This window comes from Leptodactylus fuscus, chromosome 4, assembly GCF_031893055.1.
Source record: "Leptodactylus fuscus isolate aLepFus1 chromosome 4, aLepFus1.hap2, whole genome shotgun sequence".
NCBI classification, from domain to species: Eukaryota; Metazoa; Chordata; class Amphibia; order Anura; family Leptodactylidae; genus Leptodactylus; species Leptodactylus fuscus.
This window is the reverse complement of record NC_134268.1, coordinates 223176005-223182935: the sequence shown is the minus strand read 5'-3', so window position 1 is coordinate 223182935 and position 6931 is coordinate 223176005.

Genomic DNA, 6931 nt, shown 5'->3' with positions numbered 1-6931 from the left:
CAGTATTATGTCTCATAGTGGCCTCTGCACACAGTATTATCCCCCATAGTGGCCACTGCACACAGTATTTTCCCCCATAGTGGTCCCTGCACACAGTATTATGCCCCATAGTGGCCCCTGCACACAGTATTATACCCCATAGTGGCCCCTGCACACAGTATTATGCCCCATAGTGGCCCCTGTACACAGTATTATGTCCCATAGTGGTCCCTGCACACAGTATTATACCCCATAGTGGCCCCTGCACACAGTATTATCCCCCATAGTGGCCCCTGCACACAGTATTATGTCCCATAGTGGCCCCTGCACACAGTATTATGTCCCATAGTGGCCTCTGCACACAGTATTATCCCCCATAGTGGCTCCTGCACACAGTATTATCCCCCATAGTGGCCCCTGCACACAGTATTATGTCCCATAGTGGCCCCTGCACACAGTATTATCCCCCATAGTGGCCCCTGCACACAGTATTATCCCCCATAGTGGCCCCTTCACACAGTATTATGTCCCATAGTGGCCCCTGCACACAGTATTATCCCCCATAGTGGCCCCTGCACACAGTATTATGTCCCATAGTGGCCCCTGCACACAGTATTATCCCCCATAGTGGCCCCTGCACACAGTATTATCCCCCATAGTGGCCCCTGCACACAGTATTATGTCCCATAGTGGCCCCTGCACACAGTATTATCCCCCATAGTGGCCCCTGCACACAGTATTATGCCCCATAGTGGCCCCTGCACACAGTATTATCCCCCATAGTGGCCCCTGCACACAGTATTATGTCCCATAGTGGCCCCTGCACACAGTATTATCCCCCATAGTGGCCCCTGCACACAGTATTATGCCCCATAGTGTCCCCTGCACACAGTATTATCCCCCATAGTGGCCCCTGCACACAGTATTATTCCCCATAGTGGCCCCTGCACACAGTATTATCCCCCATAGTGGCCCCTGCACACAGTATTATGTCCCATAGTCATATCTCCGAACTTTTAAAGGACAGAAAGAGGGACAAAATGTGGGCAGGCCACTGCAAATTTAGCTCCGCCCACTTATAAATTTACCTTTTCCATCCATTTCTTGCTGGGTACACCCTGCACCCCACATTCCCCTCTAGTACCTTACACCCCACAACTCTCCATCTTCCTGCACTCCATGCACAGTCACGTGACCCTCTGATGTCAGACATTTCCTTATTCCTGAGGGCAGTCTTCAGCCTTACCGATGGTGATCGTGGAAAAGTTTGTTAACAAGCAAAACACATCAGGGACATGGTGGGACAGGCAGGAGCGCAGGGCGTGGACACTGCACATAACACTGGGAGGGGATAAGTCCATGATCTATCACAGGAGGAAAACGAAACCAGAGAGGAGCTGAGAGGAGAACCTACTGGTGACAGGAATGACTGGTGGGTGCTATATCCTGACTACTGGGGGACCTGGGGGCCTCCATCTATAATGTCACCACTCCACTGTCTGGTCTATTCTTGTGTCAGACCTCGGGGTCACAGAGGATCCTCCAGTGGTCCAGGCTGACCCTGCTGGTACATTAGTGGTGGGAGAAACTTGTGGCATTCAATGGACTGCGGCCCCCAGACCCTAAACAGGTCAGGACAACCTCCCACAGGGGCAGGAACGTGAGTCTGGACACAAAGTACCTTGTATAAGACACAAAGGTCTGCTGAGGAGCTGCAAACCCAGAAGCGAGAATAACAAGACGGATTCAGTGCAACATCACATTGAGCAGCCCATAGTGTATAGGGGAAAGGTGACCTATAGATATATAGGGGAAGGTGACCTATAGATATAAAGGGGAAAGCTGACCTATAGATATATAGGGGGAACTAAACCAGATATACAGGAATTTATAACAACCCAGCGGACAATGACACATTCACTACAGGCCCTGCCTCGCCTTGTGGCTGTGGAATCTGTACTACAACAGAAATATATACAGTATATGTATACAGAGAAGTATGTGCCCCCTCCATATTATACATATACTGTATATACACTATACGGAGAGAAGTATGTGCCCCCTCCATATTCTTTCCTGTATATCTTTTATGGTGATTGGCGAGTCCAGAGGGTTCTGGAAGTCTTTGATGACTTTCTCCATGTTCCTCAGTTTGGTGATTATCTGTTGCTGTTCTGGAGTTAGTTCTTCTTCTGGGATGTTTTTGTAGAGACCTCTGAAGTAGTTGAGCCAGATATTGCCATTTTGGATGTGGAGAGAGTTTTTCTTGGGCTTTGTGCCCATGTGGTGCCAGGTCTCCCAGAATGAGCTGTCCTGGAGGGAGTCCTCTAGTTGCTCTATTTTGTGGGAGAGGTATCTCTGTTTCTTCTCTCTGAGGGTGCCTTTGTATTGCTTGCATAGATTGTTGTAGGCTTCCCTCACCTCCTTGTTGTTGGGGTCTCGGTGTTTTTGGTTGGAGGCTGCCCTTAGAGAACGGCGTAGAGCCTTGCAGTCGCTGTCAAACCATTTGTGAGACTGTTTGTTAGTCGGTCTCTTGGGCTTTGTCGGTTTCAGGCCTGCTAGTTCTGCCGTGGTGTACAGGATGTTACTGAAATCCTTCCCCGCCCGGGGCACTCCTTGTTGGTCTGGCTCAGTGATGGTGAACGTTTTAGAGACCGAGTGCCCAAACTGCAACCAAAAACCCAATAAATTAACACGGAGTGCCAACACGACAATTTAGCCTTAAAACTCTGGATCCACAAATTACAGTCGTGTGACTGGGGCGTTACAGATCTTGTACTGAGAGGCAGCGGTCTCTGCATTTGGTACTTTTGAACAATTAATGTTCACTATTTACTTTGCACAGATCTGTTCTATAGTGACCGGCAGTGTTATTACAGCCAGGACTAATATCACGTCTGCTATAATACAGATACTGTGTGATATAAATAGTGAGGGGACCCCACACCGTACAATCTGCCCCACAGTGACCACACACAGTACAATCTGCTCCACAGTGACCACACACAGTACAATCTGCTCCACAGTGACCACACACCGTACAATCTGCCCCACAGTGACCACACACAGTACAATCTGCTCCACAGTGACCACACACAGTACAATCTGCCCCACAGTGACCACGCACCGTACAATCTGCCCCACAGTGACCACACACAGTATAATCTGCCCCACAGTGACCACACACAGTATAATCTGCCCCACAGTGACCACGCACCGTACAATCTGCTCCACAGTGACCACACACAGTACAATCTGCCCCACAGTGACCACACACAGTACAATCTGCTCCACACTGACCACACACAGTACAATCTGCTCCACAGTGACCACACACAGTACAATCTGCTCCACAGTGACCACACACAGTACAATCTGCTCCACAGTGACCACACACAGTATAATCTGCCCCAAAGTGACCACACACAGTATAATCTGCTCCACAGTGACCACACACAGTATAATCTGCCCCACAGTGACCACACACAGTACAATCTGCTCCACAGTGACCACACACAGTATAATCTGCTCCACAGTGACCACACACAGTATAATCTGCCCCACAGTGACCACACACAGTACAATCTGCTCCACAGTGACCACACACAGTACAATCTGCTCCACAGTGACCACGCACAGTACAATCTGCCCCACAGTGACCACGCACAGTACAATCTGCTCCACAGTGACCACGCACCATACAATCTGCTCCACAGTGACCACACACAGTATAATCTGCCCCACAGTGACCACACACAGTACAATCTGCCCCACAGTGACCACACACAGTACAATCTGCTCCACAGTGACCACACACCGTACAATCTGCCCCACAGTGACCACACACAGTACAATCTGCTCCACAGTGACCACACACCGTACAATCTGCTCCACAGTGACCACACACAGTACAATCTGCTCCACAGTGACCACACACAGTATAATCTGCCCCACAGTGACCACACACAGTACAATCTGCCCCACAGTGACCACACACAGTTCAATCTGCTCCACACTGACCACACACAGTACAATCTGCTCCACAGTGACCACACACAGTACAATCTGCTCCACAGTGACCACACACAGTACAATCTGCTCCACAGTGACCACACACAGTATAATCTGCCCCAAAGTGACCACACACAGTATAATCTGCTCCACAGTGACCACACACAGTATAATCTGCCCCACAGTGACCACACACAGTACAATCTGCTCCACAGTGACCACACACAGTATAATCTGCTCCACAGTGACCACACACAGTATAATCTGCCCCACAGTGACCACACACAGTACAATCTGCTCCACAGTGACCACACACAGTACAATCTGCTCCACAGTGACCACGCACAGTACAATCTGCCCCACAGTGACCACGCACAGTACAATCTGCTCCACAGTGACCACACACCATACAATCTGCTCCACAGTGAACACACACAGTATAATCTGCCCCACAGTGACCACACACAGTACAATCTGCCCCACAGTGACCACACACAGTACAATCTGCTCCACAGTGACCACACACCGTACAATCTGCCCCACAGTGACCACACACAGTACAATCTGCTCCACAGTGACCACACACCGTACAATCTGCTCCACAGTGACCACACACAGTACAATCTGCTCCACAGTGACCACACACAGTATAATCTGCCCCACAGTGACCACACACCGTACAATCTGCTCCACAGTGACCACACACCGTACAATCTGCCCCACAGTGACCACACACAGTACAATCTGCCCCACAGTGACCACACACAGTACAATCTGCTCCACAGTGACCACACACCGTACAATCTGCTCCACAGTGACCACACACAGTACAATCTGCCCCACAGTGACCACACACCGTACAATCTGCTCCACAGTGACCACACACAGTATAATCTGCCCCACAGTGACCCCACACAGTATAATCTGCTCCACAGTGACCACACACCGTACAATCTGCTCCACAGTGACCACACACAGTATAATCTGCCCCACAGTGACCCCACACCGTACAATCTGCCCCACAGTGACCACACACAGTATAATCTGCCCCACAGTGACCACACACCGTACAATCTGCTCCACAGTGACCACACACAGTACAATCTGCTCCACAGTGACCACACACAGTACAATCTGCCCCACAGTGACCACACACCGTACAATCTGCTCCACAGTGACCACACACAGTACAATCTGCCCCACAGTGACCACACACCAGACAATCTGCTCCACAGTGACCACACACAGTATAATCTGCCCCACAGTGACCCCACACCGTACAATCTGCCCCATAGTGACCACACATAGTATAATCTGCCCCACAGTGACCCCACACCGTACAATCTGCCCCATAGTGACCACACACAGTATAATCTGCTCCACAGTGACCACACACCGTACAATCTGCTCCACAGTGACCACACACAGTACAATCTGCCCCACAGTGACCACACACCGTACAATCTGCTCCACAGTGACCACACACCGTACAATCTGCTCCACAGTGACCACACACAGTATAATCTGCCCCACAGTGACCACACACCGTACAATCTGCTCCACAGTGACCACACACCGTACAATCTGCCCCACAGTGACCACACACTGTACAATCTGCCCCACAGTCACCACACACCGTACAATCTGCCCCACAGTGACCACACACCGTACAATCTGCTCCACAGTGACCACACACCGTACAATCTGCCCCACAGTGACCACACACAGTACAATCTGCCCCACAGTGACCACACACCGTACAATCTGCCCCACAGTGACCACACACAGTATAATCTGCTCCACAGTGACCACACACCATACAATCTGCTCCACAGTGACCACACACCGTACAATCTGCTCCACAGTGACCACACACAGTACAATCTGCTCCACAGTGACCACACACAGTACAATCTGCTCCACAGTGACCACACACAGTACAATCTGCTCCACAGTGACCACACACAGTACAATCTGCCCCATAGTGACCACACACAGTACAATCTGCTCCACAGTGACCACACACAGTACAGTCTGCTCCACAGTGACCACACACAGTATAATCTGCCCCACAGTGACCCCACACCGTACAATCTGCCCCACAGTGACCCCACACCGTATAATCTGCTCCACAGTGACCACACACCGTACAATCTGCTCCACAGTGACCACACACCGTACAATCTGCTCCACAGTGACCACACACAGTATAATCTGCTCCACAGTGACCACACACCATACAATCTGCTCCACAGTGACCACACACAGTATAATCTGCCCCACAGTGACCCCACACCGTACAATCTGCCCCACAGTGACCACACACAGTATAATCTGCTCCACAGTGACCACACACCGTACAATCTGCTCCACAGTGACCACACACAGTATAATCTTCCCCACAGTGACCCCACACCGTACAATCTGCCCCACAGTGACCACACACAGTACAATCTGCCCCACAGTGACCACACACCGTACAATCTGCCCAACATTGACCACACACAGTATAATCTGCTCCACAGTGACCCCACGCCGTACAATCTGCTCCACAGTGACCACACACAGTACAATCTGCCCCACAGTGACCACACACCGTACAATCTGCTCCACAGTGACCACACACAGTATAATCTGCCCCACAGTGACCCCACACAGTATAATCTGCTCCACAGTGACCACACACCGTACAATCTGCTCCACAGTGACCACACACAGTATAATCTGCCCCACAGTGACCCCACACCGTACAATCTGCCCCACAGTGACCACACACAGTACAATCTGCCCCACAGTGACCACACACCGTACAATCTGCTCCACAGTGACCACACACAGTATAATCTGCTCCACAGTGACCCCACACCGTACAATCTGCTCCACAGTGACCACACACAGTACAATCTGCCCCACAGTGACCACACACCGTACAATCTGCCCC